Here is a 20,298-nt window from a genome sequence, read left to right as displayed (position 1 = left end):
AAACTCACTGGGATCAACTTTGGGTTTATATTGTTTCTTAGATGCCTCATATGGTTGTTCTGAAGACAAAAATAGGAAGGAAGGGGACCATATATACGGCCTTCATCTGTTAGAGAGAAAGGCAAGATAGACGGGTGGGTTATAGACTGACAGACGGACATGGACATGCATACTGCCTTTATTTGATGGAAGGAAAGGCAAGATAGATAGATAGATAGATAGATACACAGACAGACAGACAGACAGACATGGACATTGCTTTCATCTGATGGAGAGAACGGCAAGATAGATAGATAGATAGATAGATAGATAGATAGATAGATAGATAGACAGAGACAGACAGACAGACAGATATATAGTGCCTGGTGGAGAGAGGGGCAAGATAGATAGATGGATGGACGGACGGACAGATGGACGGACAGGCAGGCAGGGACATGGACACTGCTTTCATCTGATGGAGGGAATAGCAAGATAGATAGATAGGTAGATAGATAGATAGGTATTCAGACAGACAGACAGACAGATATGGACATGGACATGGCATGGGCATGTATACTGCTTTCTTCTGGTGGAGAAAAAGGCAAGACAGACAGACAGATAGATCAATAGATAGGCATGAGCATGGCCATCCACTGGATGCCTTCATCCGATGGAGAGAAAGGCAAGATAGACAGGCAGGCAGGCAGGCAGACAGATATGGACATGGACATGGCATGGGTATGGGCATGTATACTACCTTCATCTGATAGAGAAAAAGGCAAGATAGATAGATAGATAGATAGACAGATAGATATGGACATGGATATGGGTATGGACATGTGTACTGCGTTCATCTGATGGAGAGAAAGGCAAGATAGATAGATAGACAGACAGACAGACAGACAGATAGATATGGACATGGATATGGACATGGACATGAACATGGCATGGGTATGGGCATGGACATGTGTACTGCCTTCGTCTGGTGGAGAGAAAGGCAAGATAGATAGACGGACATGGGCACAGACATGGATACTGCTTTCATCTGATGGAGAGAAAGGATGGATGGATGGATGGATGGATGGATGGATGGATGGATGAATAGATAGATAGGCATGAGCCTGGAAAAGGACATGTATACTGCCTTCATCTGATGGAGAGAAAGGCAAGATAAATAGATGGATGGGTTGGTGGAGGTGGAGGTGGAGATAGACAGACCAGTGGGCATTCCTCCTATTTCCATAACAAGCGCAAGAGCTGCCTTCCAAAATTGTGGACATTGGGATGGCCTCTAAACTTCACATCTCGCAAACTAACCAAAGCATTGTTTTCATTCATGGATTCTGGCCACGTCTTCCATTGCCATTTAGTTTCTTAGAAGAGAGCAGGAAGGTGGTGGTTTGATGGGAACTACGATCTTTTGAACCATCGTATCTTCAAGAAAAGCTGGGAAGATTTATTCTGACGTACAGAGCTTTGAGCGGGGAAAGAACCCAACCCAAACGTCTGGCCATAACTCAAGCGAGTGCCTGTCATCACCTGGTTCTCAAATATGCATCTCGGGTCAAAGAGCAGCCTTTTGATGGGTTTTAATGGCCCTTTTGATGTAGTCCTGGGTGCATTCCATCAACATTGTATGTGTGCATGTGTACTTCTTTCCCCCCCCTTTCAAATTGCATCTCTTATTTCTTTAAATACATTAATCAGGCGAGTGTAGGCAAAACGGATCCATCGGACAATGCAATAAACATGAATTATCATCTATCCAACATGCATAATGGCTTAAAAAAACATAATAGGAGGTGTAGTTGAAATGATTAGTTATTACACCTGCGGTGGGTCTGATTCAATTGGGGGAAATCATCTTTAATAGGTTAAAAGGTTTAGATCACCCGGCTTCCCCCTTAAAGTGGCTGCAGAGAGGTATGATGGAGTATGCTGTCATTACTAATTCATTTAAGAAAAGCATGGGGGGATACAGCAAAGAACAGCATAAATGAGCCAATCCAATTTAGACACCAGGTAACGCAGAAAAACACCTTTTTAAAGAGCATGATAAATGAATTTGGGAGGGAGGCGAAATTCCCATTTTGACGGGAAATTTGACCAAGTCCCAGCATACTTCAGAGACTAAGGAGAAGCGGTACCGGTACGTATTGGGGGGGACGGCACACCAGGAACCCTCTTTGGAAAGTTTAGCATTCCATCATTGCCGGTCGTAAAATAATATGGAACCCACCCACTTCTCTCCGCGACACATAAAGTGGCACTTTGGTCTTGTTTATACCCCCTCTCGAAGCGTCGCGCTGGAAACGCCAGCGATAGGGAAATTGCACATTTAAGCGGCGTGGGTCTCGCCGCGCCAGATGCAGGAGGATAAACGGCGCAAATTAATAACCGCAGGGGGGAAAATGTGCTGAACCAGAAGAAGGATGTCCGAATAAGCAGGCACAGAGACGTGCCGACATATCAGGAGGTACTTTGCTCTTTAGATGAATCACTTGTTCCTTTTGCAACTCTTCTGATGGGCCTCACTGTTCGGGGGAAAAGACCAGAATGCTTGCTAAGGCCCAAATTCTCAAAAGCTTTCAGATCAGTGATTTTCAGTCTGTGGGTCCCCAGGTGTTTTGGCCTACAACTCCCAGAAATCCCAGCCAGTTTACCAGCTGTTAGGATTTCTGGGAGTTGAAGGCCAAAACATCTGGGGACCCACAGGTTGAGAATCACTGATCTAGATGGTCACTGAGGGCCTCCTAAGGTCACTATATTGATTTAGATGGTCCTTGAGGGCCTCCTAAGGTTATTATATAGATCTAGATGGTCCTTGAGGGCCTCCTAAGATCACTATATAGACCTAGATCAGTTGTTCTCAACCTGTGGGTCCCCAGGTGTTTTGGCCCACAACTCCCAGAAATCCCAGCCAGTTTACCAGCTGTTAGGATTTCTGGGAGTTGAAGGCCAAAACATCTGGGGACCCACAGGTTGAGAATCACTGATCTAGATGGTCACTGAGGGCCTCCTAAGGTCACTATATTGATTTAGATGGTCCTTGAGGGCCTCCTAAGGTTATTATATAGATCTAGATGGTCCTTGAGGGCCTCCTAAGATCACTATATAGACCTAGATCAGTTGTTCTCAACCTGTGGGTCCCCAGGTGTTTTGGCCCACAACTCCCAGAAATCCCAGCCAGTTTACCAGCTGTTAGGATTTCTGTGAGTTGAAAGCCAAAACATCTGGGGACCCACAGGTTGAGAACCACTGATCTAGATGGTCACTATATAGATCTAGATGGTCCTTGAGGGGCTCCTAAGGTTATTATACAGATCTAGATGGTCTAGATCTAAGATCGCTATATAGATCTAGATCAGTGGTTCTCAACCTGTGGGTCCCCAGGTGTTTTGGCCTACAACTCCCAGAAATCGCATCCAGTTTACCAGCTGTTAGGATTTTTGGGAGTTGAAAGCCAAAATATCTGGGAACCACAGGTTGAGAACCACTGATCTAGATGGTCATTGGGGGCCTCCTAAGGTCACTATATAGATCTAGATCAGTGGTTCTCAACCTGTGGGACCCCAGGTGTTTTGGCCTACAACTCCCAGAAATCCCAGCCAGTTTACCAGCTGTTAGGATTTCTGGGAGTTGAAGGCCAAAACATGTGGGGACCCACAGGTTGAGAACCACTGACCTAGATGGTCATTGAGGGCTCTCTGAAGCTTTAGGTGCTCTTACTGCCTGTTACAGGGAAAACCAGCTTGCTCCACCAATTGTTAACGTTTACACAAATGACCAGCCACCGCCAGAAGGGACAAAGAGTTTCATCTATGCTGACAATCATGCCATCACCGCCCAAGCAGGGAGCTTTGAAATGGTTGAACAGAAGCTCTCCGAAGCTTTAGGTGCTCTTACTGCCTATTACAGGGAAAATCAGCTGGTTCCTAATCCATCTAAAACATACACGTGTGCTTTTTATCTTAAAAACAGACAAGGATTTTGAGCTCTGAGGATTACCTGGGAAGGAATCCCACTGGGATTTGTGGAACATACATATGTACACTTTAATGTATAGAAAGATATAGCCCAGGAAATCAAGGAGGCAGTGAATTGTTTACCCCCCAGCTTCTTTATCAAGAAATCTGGGTACCAAATATTGGCTGATAAATGTATTTCCAGGGTTGCAGAAAAAGACCCAATGTCTTGCTGACTTTACGAAACAAAAACTTCACCTCTTATGTGCAAAGATGTAATTTCCCCATAAACTAATAGTACAATCTAGAGATGAAACCGAAAAGAATCAAAGAGCTTTCTGAGCACTGCCTTGGCTAAACACAAACATTTGTTGATTCCCCCCCCCCCCCCCCCCACAAAGGTGGATGGACTGCAGAGCAGGAAGACGGCGAGCAAAAATCTACTTTTCAATAAAGCCATTCTATCAAAAAAATGAAATCGCTCCATTAACAAGAGCTAAATTATTTAAAGGGCCTCCTCCATCATCTGTCTCATCTTTTTGCTAAAGGTCTATTGATTGAAAATGACATTACAAAATTATAGCTTCGAAAGGAAGATTCCCTCTCCCCCCTTTCTCTCTCTCTTTCTCTTTCTCTCTCTTACGCAGAGACATACAGGTTGTCAGAGAAATCCGCTGCTAGGTCTGCGGGGGAAATATTTCCAGCTCTGGAGCAGACTTCAGAAAAATTAGATAATTTAGATCTGTCTTCAGGTATACCGCAGTTAACTAAGCCAATGTGTTCCTGGGAATGATTCTTTTACAGGAAACGCGGTATTTGGGGCAGAAAGAACATGGAAGGAATAGGGTTACGTTCCAGTACCATTCAACACCAATATGTTTTGGCAAACTTTTGAAAATCCAAAACAGCCTAAGGCTCAGATCTCATCGTGAATGACTTACGGATAGAGGATATTATTTCATATATAACAAGAGTGGGAGTAGGACAAAGATGGGTGACAATTTCATTTCCACTTGTGATAGCAAAAGTAGACTGAAATCACGACATTTCTTAATACTTTACTTAGGCAATCCCTTGTTGTCCGAGTAGGAAAGTCTTCCAGGATCGGGGTATTGGTGGTGGGTCCGTAGGTGACAGTGGAGTCCTATTCTTGATCTGTATCTTCTCCCGCAGTGAGGGCATTGGTTTCCATGTGGAAGGTGGTCCCGGTTGGGGTTGGCTTGATTATCTGGATCCGTCACAGTCGGGTTTCAGACCGGGACATGGAATGGAGACAGCCATGGTCGCCTTAGTGGATGATCTCCGCAGAGAACTCGACAAGGGGAGGAGTGTGTCCCTGTTGGTTCTCCTGGACCTCTCAGCAGCCTTCAATACCGTAGACCATGGTATCCTTCTGGGGCGCCTTGCAGGGATGGCTCTTGGAGGGACTGTTCTGCAGTGGCTCCAGTCCTTCCTGGAGGGCCGTACCCAGAAGGTGTTGCTGGGGGACTCCTGCTCGGCCCTATGGCCATTGTCCTGTGGGGTCCCGCAGGGCTCAACATTGTCCCCCATGTTGTTTAACATCTACATGAAGCCGCTGGGTGAGATCATCCGGACTTTTGAAGTTCAATGCCATCTGTACACAGATGAGGTCCAACTCTATCACTCATTTCCACCAGATGCTAAGGAGGCTGTCCAAGTCCTAAACTGCTGTGACAGTCTGGATGAGGGCGAGCAAATTGAAGTTGAATCCAGACAAGACAGAGGTCCTCATGGTCAGTCACAAGGCCGGACAGGGTATAGGGTGGCAACCTGTGCTGGACGGGGCCACACTCCCCTTGAAGGCACAGGTTCGCAGTTTGGGAGTTCTCCTGGATTCATCACTGAGCCTGGAATCCCAGGTTGCAGCGGTGGCCAGGGGAGCGTTCACACAATTAAAACTTATGCGCCAGCTGCGCCCGTACCTTGGGAAGTCAGACTTGGCCACGGTGGTCCATGCTCTCGTTACATCTAGGATAGAATACTGCAACGCACTCTACGTGGGGTTGCCTTTGAAGACTGCTCGGAGGCTTCAAATAGTCCAACAAGAGGCAGCCAGGTTAATAACTGGGGCGGCATACAGGGAGCATACAACTCCCATGTTACGCCTGCTCCACTGGCTGCCAGTTTGCTACCGGGCACAATTCAAAGTGCTGGCTTTGGCCTATAAAGCCCTAAACGGCCTTGGCCCAAATTACCTGTCCGAATGTATCTCCCCCTATGAACCACTGCGGAGATTAAGATCCTCCGGGGAGGCCCTGCTTTCCGTCCCGCCATTGTCACAGGCACAAAAACAGATCTGTGCCCAAGCCTACACACACACACACACACACACACACACAAGCTGTACCCGCCACAGGTTGCTGTGGCCAACCTTCCCTCCCTCTTTCTCTCCTTTCACTCCCTCCTTCCTTCCTTTCCTTTTTCTTCTTCTCTTCTCTCCTTCCTTCCTTCTCTACCTCTTTCCTTCCTTCCTTTGCTTTCTGCTTCCATCCTTACTTCTCTATTTCCTTCTTTCCTTCCTTCTCTCTTTCTCTCCTTTCTTCCTTCTCTGCGTCTTTCCTTCCTTCCTTTGCTTTTTGCTTCCATCCTTACTTCTCTCTTTCTTCCTTTTCTTTCCTTCCCTCTCTCTTTTTCTTCTTTCCCTCCTTCCTTCGCTCCCTCTTTCCTTCCTTTCCTTTTTTCTTTCCTTGTCTCCTTCCTTCTCTACCTCTTTCTTTCCTTCCCCTCTTTTTCTTTTCCTTCATCTTTCCTTTCTTCCTTCTCTACCTCTCTCCTTCCTTCCTTCTCTCTTTCCTTCTTTCTTTCTTTCTTTTCTTTCTTTCTTTCTCCCCTTCCTTCTCTCCCTCTTCCTTCCCTCCCTCTTCCCTTTTCCCCCCTGTATCGTCATTTAATTTTTTTTGGGGGGGGGGGGTTTAAAAGTCGCTTCTACTGTTTTGGGGGGGGGGGTGGATTATGAGTGATGGTCACTTGTTGGTCTGTTAGGGGTATAGTGTCCAAATTTAGTGTCAATTCGCCCAGTGGTTTTTGAGTTATGTTAATCCCACAAACGAACATTTACATTTTTATTTATATAGATAAGCCATATTGATCTGCATGGAATTGGCGTTGGTATTTATTTATTTCCTCCCTTCTATCTCTCCTTCTTTCTTCTCTCTCATTTGTAAAAGCTTTTAAAGTATAACTAGATGAAAAATCACTTTGAAATTGGAGCAGTACGAATGTGGAGAATTCCATTTTGGATTGGTGCAGAAGAATGACCTGAAATGTCAGCGTTTCCTCAAAACTAGGATGAATGAATGTGTTGGAGTTCAGCCTGTGATTGTGTTTCAGGATCAGGGTGCTTTGGATGTGGGGAATGGTGTCAATGAGGTTCAAGATGGCAATGGTATTGATGCAGAGAATGAGCATATAGACAGACGGGTGGAAATTAGCCAAAACAGGCAGCTTGACCAAGGCCTTCGGCATTCTGCCAGACTCCGGCAGAAAAAGATAAGAGGAAGGCAAAACCAATTCCTGAGTGCTGGGAATTGCTTAACGCGGCAATAAAAGTTCTGAGCATGGGAAATATAGTCACATGAAGCATTGTTTAAAATCCTGCTAAGTTCTTGTTCTTGTCTCATGGAAGTTTTGCCTGGAAGATTCATGTTTAAGGATTTCTTGCTTCATGGTTTGACTCTTGGTCTCTGGTGATTGTATACTCATGCCTTGGGTCAAAGTTTCCTGGTTCTTTGGATTTTGTTAAAGAAGAGTGGACTTTGTTTTTGGACTTTGCCGAACCTTACCTTGGACCAGTGTTTCTCATCCTGGGGGTCGGGACCCCCGAGGGGGTTGTGAGGGGGTGTCAAAGGGGTCACCAAACACCATCAGAAAACATAGTATTTACTGGTGGTCATTGGGATTCTGTGTGGGAAGTTCAGAATACTCTTTGATTGTAGATGAACTATAAATCCCAGCAACTACAACTCCCAAATGTCAATGTCTATTTTCCCCAGACTCTACCAGTGTTCACATTTGGGTATACTGAGTATTCGTGCCAAGTTTGGTCCAGATCCATCATTGCATGAACCCACAGTGCTCCTCTGGATGTAGGTGAACTACAACTCCCAAACTCAAGGTCAATGCCCACAAAACCCTTCCAGTGTTTTCTGTTGGTTATGGGAGTTCTTTGTGCCAAATTCGGTTTAAATCCATCGCTGATGGAGTTCAGAATGCTTTTTGATTGTAGGTGAACTATAAATCCCGGCAACTACAACTCCCAAATTACAAAATCAATCCTCCCCCACCCCCCAACCCCACTAGCATTCACATTTGGGCATATTGGGTATTTGTGCTCAATTTAGTCCAGTGAATGAAAATATATCCTGCATATTGGATATTTACATTACGATTTATAACAGTACTAAAATGACAGGTATCAAGTAGCAACGAAAACAATATTATGGTTGGGGGTCACCACAACATATGGAACGGCATTAAGGGGTCACGGCATTACCAAGGTTGAGAACCACTGCCTTGGACTAATTTGTTCCTGCTTATCTTCTTCCCTAATTGGATTTACCTATTCCTTTAAAGTGCTTTTTTACTTTGCTGTTTTTACTTATCTTCAATAAAAGAATTGTTTTTTCCCTACTCAGCGTGTCCTGGAGTGCAACAGAATGAATGAGATTCTGTGGATTTTACTAGCCATTCATTGCTATGGGAGCTGCAGCTGAGAAATGAGAAATTTGGGTTTTCTAATGAGATGTCTGACCCTCAAATAAGGGACATGCTTGACAATCAGAGGCATCTGGCAATGCCAGAGCAGAACAAGATTGCACCCAAAGACCAAAGTCTGATGGTCTGAAACCTGGCATCAGGTTGAAGGGAAAGGGAAAACCCACCTAGTTGGAGGGGAAAGGAGGGGGAGAGAGAAATGCTGCGTTTTAAGTAAGATGGGGAAGGGGGGAAGCAACTATCCGTCCTCTTGTCAGGAACCGCTTGACAAATATGGCCATCAGTGGCACAAGGAAGTAGTTGCAAAGCAGCTGTTAATCAGGGTAACACATCGTAGAACGCTGATGCTAGCACTCATGAAAAAATGCAAGAGGCTAATTATGAAGCCATATATCTCACTAAAGAGGCCCCCGTCCTCCTGATTCCAGATACAGCGTTTGCAAAGTGACAATCGCACCGGCACATCCCTCCGCACCCATTTCCAGATCAGCCAACAAGTGCCAAAGGTCCCAAGGATCATTTGGTTAAAATACACATTTTTGCAACCATGAGGATTGGAAGCAAACCATTGCTTCTGGATTGAGAGAATTAGCCGTCTGCAAGGACGTTGCCCAGGGGACACTGCCCGGATGTTTTGATGTTTTACCATCCTTGTGGGAGGCTTCTCTCAGGTCCCCGCATGGGGAGCTGAAGCTGATAAAGGGAGCTCATCCACGGTCTCACCGCTGACAAAGGGAGCTCTTCCACGGTCTTCCCGGATTCAAACCTTCGACCTGTCGGTCAAAGAGTTTTTCAAGCTCTTTCTCTCCCAGATTGGGAATTTCCATCAGCATCTAAATATACACACCTACACCTGCTGAAATGAAATTTGCCACAATGTGAACCAACCAAATAAAATAGTGACCACTATTTGAAGAAGGGAGAGGACTACATTGTCCACTTGTGTCGTTTCGGTTCAAAGGATCAGGAGAAACAGGCAACTATCAAGTTAAGAACTACACATTTGGCTGGATACAAAGCTGACTCTATAGTACAGAGCAGTGGTTCTCAACCTTCTGAATGCCTCATGTTGTGGTGACCCAAAACCATAAAATTATTTTCGTTGCTACTTCATGACTGTAATTTTGCTGCTGTTAGGTAAAGGTAAAGGTTTTCCCCTGACATTACGTTTAGTCATGTCCGACTCTGGGAGGTGATGCTCATCCTTATTTCTAAGACAAAGAGCCGGCGTTTTCCGTAGACCCCCTCCAAGGTTATGTGGCCAGCATGGAGCACCATTACCATCCCACAGAAGTAGTCCGTAATGATCTGCTGAGTGACATCAACACCTCCCTCCAGAAAAGAAGAAGAGACCTCTGGGAAGCGAAAGTAGGCGGGAAAAAGTTAGTAGTATCTCAGTTCCTAAGACCATTAGAAATATGGGTTTTCAGATGGTATTAGGCAACCCTGTGAAAGGGTCGTTCAACCCCCAAAGTGGTCGCAACCCACAAGTTGAGAACGGGTCATATAAAGCATAATGGAGTACACAGACAAATGTAACATATCTTCTACGATCTCTCTTTATCTACTGCGATAACATCCAACTCCCAATGTGTGGGCACAATATTCCTTTGAAGGTGACATTGGGGGGACCAGAAGAGAAGGAGATGCCCTTCTAGCAGACTTTGTTGGAAACAAGGAAACTGGGCAGACGGAAATCCCTGATCTGACTCATCCGGTTGAAAGAAACCCACTTTTCAGACTTCCAGGATGTAGAGATTCAGAAGCATCTGAACGGTAACAATTTCGAGCAACAGCCAATTAATCCGTGATCCTCGTGGCCACAGGATTCCACCACGGTTACTCTCATAAACAGCTTTTAAAAAAGCATTAGAAGATGATAATGCTGGGAAGTGGCTATTAATGGGCCGATTTGTCCAATTAAATCTTGTTTAGCCAGTTAGTCATCTGCCTCACAACTGACTAGTCGGAGCAAATTAATCCATTAAACTCAAATAAATGTGTAGATTCTGTAGTTCGGAAATTCAGAAGGAAGTGGAAGGTAACTCCTCTCCGCCTCGGTCTAGTAAATAGAACCGACCGCCGTATTAGAAGCAAAGGTCATTGTTAATATTTTTCTGTGGCGTTTCCTGTCACGGTGGCACGCCGGAATGCAGATTAATTAAAACAAAAGTAGGTGTGTGGTCTTAACGCTCAGATTTGAAATTGGATCCTACCAATTTAATTTGTCAGCCTTCTCCCCGTGCCTTCCCGATACCATCCGTTTCCCCAGGTACCTTGAAATACTGTGTGTTTCTTCTATCCTTTTATCCTCATAATTCCATATTTAGGTTGAGAGATAGGAACTGCCCGTCCCTCCCAGTAATTTGATGAAATTTCATGGCTATTGAGAAATACAGGACTGCTTTTATGGCCTTCAACCCTGACTAACAACAACCCTATCTTATTTGTTTATTTAACAGTATTTACATTTTGCCCTTCTCACCGCCCGGATCACACAACACATACACAGCAAACATTCAATACCGTTAAACAGACAAGACAGGAAACAGATAAGAGGTATTATATCGGCATTTTCCCCAACTTCAGCGTCCTGGAGGTTGTGCTCGATTCTGTCCACAGGAGGGTGCTGTTGCTCCATCCTCTATGACAGTGGTTCTCAATCTGGAGTCCCCAGATATTTTTGGCCTACAACTCCCAGAAATCCCAACCAGTTTAACAGCTGTTAGGATTTCTGGGAGTTGATGGCCAAAAACATCTGGGGACCCCAGGTTGAGAACCACTATTCTATGACAAAAAGCTCTTGATCACAGACTCCCTCCTTTCTTTGATAGCCAGCATTTTTTGGTATTTTCTTTTTATGGTGCCGTAAAATACCTCCCCGCATAAGCGGTGCCTAATTTCTCTACTCACAGCTGTTTTCGAACTGCTTAGGCTGACAGTGAGCTGGGCTGAAGGTCGGGTACTCACCCCAATCCAAGCTTCGAACTGCTAACCTTTCAATTGGTAAGATCTATTGCTGCTGGTGATTAACCAGCTGTGTTAGAGCCCGGCCCTCTTAGGGTCTTCTTGGCAAGATTGGTTCTAAGAAAGTTGGCCACTGCCTTCTTTTGAAGGGCTGACAGAACGTCCGTTGGCCCAGAGCACCCATTATGTGGTTGAGCCAGGCTTGGTGCTCTGGATTCCCAGAATCCTGGGGCAGATCTACACTATAGAATTGATGCGGTTTCACACTATTTGAACTACCATGGCTCAGTACTCCCAAGTCCCATCCTTCTGGATTGGCTCTCTGGAATGGCTCTTGGGGATATCGTCCTGCAATGGCTCCACTCATTCCTGGAGGACCGTTCCCAGATGGTGAAGCTGGGGGACACCTGCTTGGACCCCTGGCCTTTGATCTGTGGGGTCCTGCAGGGTTCCATTCTATCCTCCATGCTTCTCAATATCTACATGAAACTGCTGGGTGAGGTCATCCAGCGTTTTGGAGTTCAGTGCCATCAGAACTCTACTACTCCTTTCCACCAAAATCCAAGGAAGCCCCCCAGATCCTGGACCAGTCCCTGGCTGCTGTGATGGACTAGATGAGGTCTAACAAGCCAGGTTCCTGAATCACTCTCTCCTTCTGGAACATGGCCATACAGCCCGGAAAACTCACAGGAACCCAGTGATTCCGGCCACGAAAGCCTTATTAACAAGCACCTTGGTATCCCTACGGATGTCCCGGTCCTCAAACACTCTGTGCTTCATTCGGAAAAAAGCTGCACTCAAAGAGCTCAGGCAGTGTTGTATTTCAATGTCAATGTTGACTTTTGTGGAGAGGTGGCTGCCACAGCAGGGTGGGGAGGACAATAGCTTCATAAACAAGCACCATAGTATCCCTACGGATGCCCTGGTCCTCAAACACTTTCTGCTTCATTCAGAAAAAAAGCTGCACTCGCAGAGCTCAGGCAGTGTTGTATTTCAGTGTCAATATTGCCCTCTGTGTTGACTTTTGTGGAGAGATGGCTGCCACAGCAGGGCTGAGAGGACAATAGCTTTATAAACAAGCACCTTGGTCTCCCTATGGATGCCCCGGTCCTCAAACACTCTGTGCTTCATTTGGAAAATGCTGCCCTTGCAGAGCTCATTCAGTGTTGTATTTCAGTGTTGACTTTTGTGGAGAGGTGGCTGCCAAGGGAGCGGAAATGGTCAACGTTTTCTAATGTTACACCATTAAGCTGTATTTCCAGCATTGGGGAGGGATTGGCTGGTGACTGCTGGAAGAGCACTTTGGTTTTCTCAATGTTCAATGACAGGCTGAGCTTCTCGTATGCTTCTGCGAAGGTGTTTAGAGTGGCTTGTAGGTCTTCTCCTGAATGTGCACATACTACGTTATCATCAGCATATTGGACTTCTATGACAGATGTTGTTGTAACCTTGGTTTTGGCTTTCAGTCTGCACAGCAAAAGTGGGGGGGGGGGGGGGGAGATACATCGACGAGACCCTGGGGGGATATAATATTCCTGGGTTGCTGTGAGTTTTCCAGGCTGTATGGCCATGTTCCAGAAGCATTCTCTTCTTCTGGAACATGTCCATACAGCCCTGAAAACTCACAGCAACCCAGTAATTCCGTCCACACGAGCTTTTGACAACACATATATGATATTCCTTCTTGGTACTTGGAGGCATAAATGAACCTGGTGCTGAAAGGAAAGGAAGGAGGAAGACGGCGTTCCCAATGAATGGACGGAGGGACGGATGGACTGGGGAGCTGTCCACTGGGCACTCTTGCATCTTCCCAGCGCATAACCTTGGGAAGGAAGCAAGCGCAAGCAAAGCGCGAGTGCTCCATCTAGCCTGAGCCAAGAGGAACGCCTGCCTCCGTCAACCCAGAGGAAAAAACGCAGCCCAAATTAAGTGTTTTCACTCAGTGGAAATGAAATGTTTTGCAAGATGAAACAGAAATAAAATTGTGGTTTTAGGTAATTACTAGTTGGCATTTACATATCACAGCCTGGTTCAACACCTATTCATTTTCCCCTTTTATTTTCAATTTTTCAAAATTGCTCATTAAAGCTAACATACGACAGGGACAGGGGAGGGAGGGGGAGGAGGAGGAGGAGGAGGAGAGGAATGGGTTCTCCCTTTTTTGGTGTGTGTGTGTGTGCATGGGTTTTATTATTCCTAAAGTGCTGCAAAATCCCTAGATCGGCTTCAAATACCGTCACCTGCAGGCACACGCCACTAAACCTTCCCAAAGAGTATGTCAAGGGGAGGGCGGCCCCCTCGGATCTCAATTAAAACGCAGGTAAGGACAGGAGCAGACGTCAACGCACTCACCCTGAAATTTCTGCAGAGCCTTGGCCCATCCTGGGCAGAAGTTGGCTTTGAAAAGACAATAAACCAGAGCTTGCAAAATATTATTTGTTAAGGACTGCAACTCAAAATATCTGGGAAAGGCAGTTCAAATACATTAGGGTCTCGCTTATCCGACCTTTGCATATCCGACATTCTGTCTTATCCAACGCTCTTATCCGACATCCCCCTTTTCTATAGAAGACCTCCCGATTGAATAATCATGTCCTTATAGGTGTCTTTTATTACCCCCTCACTTAAGGCAGTACCTATTTATATACTCACATTTCTGTTTTCGATATGCTAGGTGAGCAAATGCTGAGATGATGGCCGGGAGCTCACCCCCACCTGGGCTTGGATTGTCAACTTTTCCATTGGTAAGATTTTCTGCAGCTGGCGGTTAACCCGCTGTGCGAAAGCTCAGCCCTAAGGAGCTGCAATTGGCGGTTAACTCACTGTGCTAAAGCCGGGCCTTATGGAGCTGCAATTGGCAGTTAGCCCACTGTGCTAAAGCCGGGCCTTATGGAGCTGCAATTGGTGGTTAACTCACTGTGCTAAACCCCGGCCCTAAGGAATTGCAATTGGCGGTTAACCTGTGGTACTACAGCCCGGCCCTAAGGAGCTGCAATTGGCGGTTAACCTGCTGTGCTAAAGTCCCGCCCTAAGGAGCTGCAATTGAAAGTTGACCCGCTGTGCTAAAGCCCGGTCTTAAGGACCTGCAATTGGCGGTTAACTCGCTGTGCTAAAGCCCGGCCCTAAGGAATTGCAATTGGCATTTAACCCGCTGTGCTAAAGCTCGGCCCTAAAGAGCTGCAATTGGCAGTTATCCCGCTGTGATAAATCCCAACCCTAAGGAGCTGTAATTGGCGGTTAACCCGCTGTGCTAAATCCCAACCCTAAGGAGCTGCAATTGGCAGTTAACCCACTGTGCTAAAGCCAGGTCTTAGGGAGCTGCAATTGGTGGATAACCCGCTATGATATAGCCAGACCCTAAGGAGCTGCAATGACAGTTAACTCACTGTGCTAAAGCCCGGCCTCAAGGAGCTGCACTTGGCAGTGAACCTGCTGTGCTAAAGCCCAGCCCTAAGGAGCTGCAATTGATGGTTAACCTGCTGTGCTGAAACCCGGCCTTAAGGAGTTGCAATTGGTGGTTAACTCACTGTGCTAAAGCCCGGCTACTAAGAAGCTGTACTCATTATTTTTAGAGGGAGTTTGTTATAGCTTTTCCAAGTGACAAAATACAGATATACAGTAAAGTCTCGCTTATCCAACCTTTGCTCATCCAACATTCCATATTATTCGACACTCTTTATCCGACGTCCCCTTTTCCTCCAGCATTTCCCCTTCAATTAAAGGAGCACTCCCAACTCTCTCTCCATTCCCAAGATAGAGAGATAGATACAGTAGTGTCTCGCTTATCCAACCTCCGCTTATCCGACATTCCATCTTATCCGATGCTCTTATCCGAAGCCCCCCTTTTCCTCCATCATTTCCCCTTCAGTTAAAGGCCGCTCTAGCCCTGAGGCATTGTCTTTTAATATTCTAGGTGTCTAGCGACACGTCGAACGGGTAACAGTAGGAGACTCCATATTATACGACATTTCTGTTTATCTGACGTTCTGCCAGCTGAAGAAAATATACCTGATATAGTGAAAATCTGGATGAGAAATCTATTTCAGCTCCCCATCCGCTTTAATCTGAAACCACGATAATCCTTTCCCAGAAATTGTTTGATTTCATTTGATTCTTAAGTCAAGCCAGCAGCCCTGCCTTGTTTTCCCTTCTTCTCTAAACTCCTGCCCAGCACTGAAGGCCATAAAGCATACCGAGTAGGAGAGATGACATGATGGACGGCCATATTTTAAAGTCTATTGTGCAAATACGTATTTAGGGAATTCTAAAGCAGGGCATTATTGACCCAAGTCTCTCTTAAAACACTGATCTATGTTAAAGGGTGAGGGATCGGGTGCAGGGGGAGTCCGTATTGAACACACCAACTTTGCTGAGTAGCCCTGTTTCCAAAGTGAAGCATCTCTGCTCATCTTCCGTTTTTATTAGCCCAGGTTTGAGTGGAAGAGAGCGGTGATCAACATCATTTTAAGGAAGAAAAAGTGGAAGGAAGGCTCCTTAAAGGGAAAAAGAACACAGCGGCTAAGGCGGTGCTTCTCCACCTTCCTAATGCTGCGACCCCTTAATACGGTTCTTCATGTCGTGGCGACCCCCAACCATCACATTATTTTCGTTGCTACTTCAGAACTCTCATTTTGCTACTCGTCATGTCAGTATCTGATATGCAGGATGTATTTTCATTCACTGGACAAAGCATTTTCTGCCAAAGGGATTCCTAAGACCATCAGAAACATGTGTTTTCTGATGGTCTTTGGTGACCCCAATGAAACCCCTTTGCAACCCCCCCAGAGGTTCCAACTCCCAAGTTGAAAAACACTGGGCTAAGTTAATGGAATGACTAAACTGCTCCATGGAGGAAGAGAACTACCAATATGTCCAATGTTCCCTCGCTGATCACTTTTTGTGAACTCGCTGCTTTGTGGGTTTTTGCCTCCCAGTTTATGAATGGTTGCCGTTGCCCAGAGAGGCGTCTAATCCCGCCTCCTGGCAATGATGGAGTGTGGAAGGAGGTGTCACCCTCCCCCTTGGGAAAGAGGCTACTTTGTGGTTTGCTTTTCACAGATTCGCTGTTTTGCAGATTTTTGCCTCCCAGTTTATGAAATGTTGCCATTGCCCAGAGTGGCATCTAATCCCGCCTCCTGCAATGATGGAGTGTGGAAGGGGGTTTCACCCTCCCCCTCAGGAGAGAGGCTACTTCGCGGTTCACTTTTCACAGACTTGCTGCTTCATGGGTTTTTGCCTCCCAGTTTATGAATGGTTGCCGTTGCCCAGAGCGGCGTCTAATTCTGCCTCCCGGGAACAATGGAGTGTGAAAGGGGGTTTCACTCCCCCCCTCAGGAAAGAGGCTACTTTGCGGTTCGCTTTTCACAGATTCGATGTTTTGAGGTTTTTTGCCTCCCAGTTTATGAATAGTTGCCGTTGCCCAGAGCAGCGTCTAATCCCGCCTCCTGGCAATGATGGAGAGTGGAAGGGGGTGTCATCCTCCCCTTCAAGAGAGAGGCTACTTCGCGGTTCACTTTTCGCGTACTTGTTGCTTTGTGGGTTTTTGCCTCCCAGTTTATGAATGGTTGCTGTTGCCCAGAGCTGCATCGAATTCCGCCTCCTGGCAACAATGGAGTGTGGAAGGGGGTTTCACCCTCTCCTTCGGGAGGAAGGCTACTTCGCGGTTTGCTTTTTGCAGACTCGCTGCTTTGCGGGTTTTTGCTTCCCAGTTTATGAACGGTTGCTGTTGTCCAGAGCGGCGTCTAATCCGCATCCTGGCAACAATGGAGTGTGGAAGGGGGTTTCACTCTCTCCTTTGGGAGAAAGGCTACTCCGCAGTTAGCTTTTTGCGGACTGGCTGCTTCGCGGGTTTTTGCCTCCCAGTTTATGAATGGTTGCTGTTCATCAGAGCGGCATCTAATCTTGCCTCCTGGCAACAATGGCGTGTGTAAGGGGGTTTCATCCTCCCCTTTGGGAGAGAGGCTACTTCGCGGTTCACTTTTCGCAGACTCGCTGCTTTGCAGGGTTTTGCCTCCCAGTTTATGAACGGTTGCCATTGCCCAGAGTGGCATCTAATCCTGCCTCCTGGCAACAATGGCGTGTGGAAGGGGGTTTCACCCCACCCCCTCGGGAGAGAGGCCGCCAATCAAGAGAGAGTGCAAAGCAAAGCAGAGATAGCTAGCAAACAAAAAAGGTGTGCGGTACTTTTAAATCTCTCCTCGCTTCTGCCTCACCCTCGGAAAGCTATATACATATACTACTTCACGTTTTTTCACCTTTCGCGGGTGGTCCTGGAATGTAACACCCGCGTTAAGTGAGGGAACACTGTATGTTATCCTGAGCTGACTGAAGGAAAGGATAGATAGAAAGGTAACTGATAAATAAATATTCCTGAGAGATTGTCAGAAACGAGGGTTCTCAGTGAGCTTCCTGGTTTGTTGGGTCCAAGAATCCAGGATAAGGAATGCCCTCAACATTGCCACCATGGGTGGTGAAAGGCTGCTTGAAAAAAAAAAGAGCTCCAAAGCCAGCCAAGGGACCATGAAATATCGGCTTGCAGGGCTGTCGGCCGCACTGTAAATATTCCATGAATGAATGGACTCCTTCAGCTTCCCACGGGGGCCATCCGGCATCTTTTATGGCCATTACCTTCAACTATTTTTAAAGAAAACCAAAGACCTGTCATGATAACCTTAACCGGGGGACAGGGGAGGGGGGAGGAAGAGGTCTCCATCAAAAGCCAGCCAACCAGGTTCGCTGGGGAAAGGCAAAAAAGTGGCATTTTTCCTATTCTGCAGCACCTGGTTTGCATATAGATGCTCCTAGGTATATAGTACCTCCAGAAAGACTTCTGTCTGAAAGTCTAGCCTATGCAGAAATATGACAGATAGACCTAGACTCTAATAGACAGACAGATAACCAGATAAATAGATAGAAAGATCAATGGACCAAGACACTAATAGACAGACAGATAGTCCAAGAGATAGATAGATCAACCAAGACTCTAGTAAACAGACAGACAGATCAACCGACTCAAATAGATATAGAAAGATAGATAGATGACAGATAGATCAACCAAGACAGACGACAGATCAACCCAGATAGATAGCTAAACAGATATATAGACCAAGACACTAACAGATAGATAGATAGATAGATAGATAGATAGATAGATAGATAGATAGAGACACAGATAGAAGGGGAAGAGAGAGAGACATCAACCAAGACTCTAGTAGACAGACAGATCAACCAAGACTCAATAGATGGGTGGGTAGGTAGGTACGTAGATCAACCAACTCAAGTAGATAGACAGACAGATGAACCATCTCAAACAGATACAGAATGATATATAGATAAATGACAGATAGACACATCAAACAAGACTCTACTAGACAGACGACAGATCAACTCAGAGAGATAGATATAGATACACCAAGACACTAGTAGGTAGGTAGGTAGGTAGGTAGATAGATAGATAGATAGATAGATAGATAATAGACCAAGACACAGATAGAAAAGGGGGGGAGAGAGATAGATCAACCAAGACTCTAGTAGACATACAGGTCAACCAAGACTCGACAGATAGATAGATAGATAGATAGATAGATAGATAGATAGGAAGACAGATATAGATAGATCAACCAAGACTCTAGTAGTCAGATGGACAGATAAACCAAAACTCAGATAGATAGATAGATAGATAGATAGATAGATAGATAGATAGATAGATAGATCAACCAAGACTCTAGTAGACAGACAGACAGATCAACCAAAACTCAGATAGATAGATAGATAGATAGATAGATAGATAGATAGATAGATAGAAAGATAGATAGAAAGATCGGCAGGCAGGCAGGCATCTAGATCAAGCAAGACTCTAGTAGACAGATCAACCAAAACTTAGATGGACAGACAGATAGATCAACAAAAACACTAGTAGGCAGACAGATCAACCAAAACTTGGATGGATAGATAGATAGAGATGATAGACACATAGATCTACCAAGAGTCTAGTAGACAGACAGACAGATCAACCAAAACTCTAGTAGGCAGAAAGATCAACCAAAACTCAGATAGATAGATAGATAGATAGATAGATAGATAGATAGATAGATATAGACAGACAGACAGACAGACAGACAGACAGACACCTAGATCAATCAAGACTCTAGTAGACAGATCACCCAAAACTTAGATGGACAGACAAACAGATCAACCAAAACTCAGATAGATAGATTGATTGATAGATAGATAGATAGATAGATAGATAGATAGATAGATAGATAGATCTACCAAGCCTCTAGCAGACAGACAGATCAACCAAAACTCAGATAGATAAGATAGATAGATAGATAGATAGATAGATAGATAGATAGATAGATAGATAGACCAACCAAGAGTCTAGTAGACAGGCAGGCAGATCAACCAAATCTCAATCAATCAATCAATCTATTGATAGATAGATAGATAGATAGATAGATAGATAGATAGATAGACCGCCCGACCAAGTGTCTATAGAAGGGAGATTCTTGCCATCTGGTCTAAAGGTGCATCTACACTGTCAAATTCATGTATTTTAGATTCTTAATGCTATGGAATCCTGGGAGCTGCAGTTTTTACAAAGTTTTGAACCTTCTCTGTCAGAGTTTTGCTGCCTCATGAAACTATAACTCCC

At 45.5% G+C, this 20,298-nt stretch overlaps 1 protein-coding gene across 1 annotated transcript in view; it reads right to left on the bottom strand.

Moving 5' to 3' along the window:
- Positions 1-20,298, bottom strand: part of PEX14 (peroxisomal biogenesis factor 14) — a 118,717-nt gene that overhangs the window by 65,931 nt on the left and 32,488 nt on the right. The gene's annotated exons all lie outside the window — the stretch shown is intronic.

Source organism: Anolis sagrei, chromosome 13 (genome assembly GCF_037176765.1).
Source record: "Anolis sagrei isolate rAnoSag1 chromosome 13, rAnoSag1.mat, whole genome shotgun sequence".
Taxonomy (NCBI): Eukaryota; Metazoa; Chordata; class Lepidosauria; order Squamata; family Dactyloidae; genus Anolis; species Anolis sagrei.
This window is presented reverse-complemented; position numbering and strand designations above follow the sequence as displayed.